The sequence below is a fragment of the Camelina sativa genome, unplaced genomic scaffold (genome assembly GCF_000633955.1).
Source record: "Camelina sativa cultivar DH55 unplaced genomic scaffold, Cs unpScaffold17449, whole genome shotgun sequence".
Classification (NCBI taxonomy): domain Eukaryota; kingdom Viridiplantae; phylum Streptophyta; class Magnoliopsida; order Brassicales; family Brassicaceae; genus Camelina; species Camelina sativa.
Genome location: NW_010938463.1, coordinates 1 through 300, shown reverse-complemented (window position 1 = coordinate 300; position 300 = coordinate 1). Strand labels below are relative to the sequence as shown.

Sequence of the window (300 nt, the reverse complement as noted above, 5' to 3'; positions counted from 1 at the left end):
ATTGGGGCTTATGTGAAGAACAAGAAGAATCAGAATCAGGTAACAAAGTTTTCTTTTTCAGATAGTTTAGTTTCTCCTTATCATTTGATCCCACTGATCTACAAGAGGTTAACTTTAAAATCCCTGTAATGGCAGATTTGCTGGACATGGCAAAAAGTTAGCTTGGAGAATGACAAGGACTTCCAACGTTTCTTGGATAATGTTCAATACAAGTCTAGTGGGATCTTGCGCTATGAGCGTGTCTTTGGGGAAGGATATGTGAGCACTGGTGGAGCTGGTATATCCATCTTTAACCCTTAT

General features: G+C 39.3%; 1 long non-coding RNA gene across 1 annotated transcript; it reads left to right on the top strand.

Moving 5' to 3' along the window:
* LOC104775522 lies at positions 1–277 on the top strand. Its single transcript, XR_765970.1, has 2 exons — positions 1–39; positions 136–277. It is a non-coding gene; the product is annotated as an uncharacterized LOC104775522 (long non-coding RNA).
* The last annotated feature ends 23 nt before the right edge of the window (positions 278–300 follow it).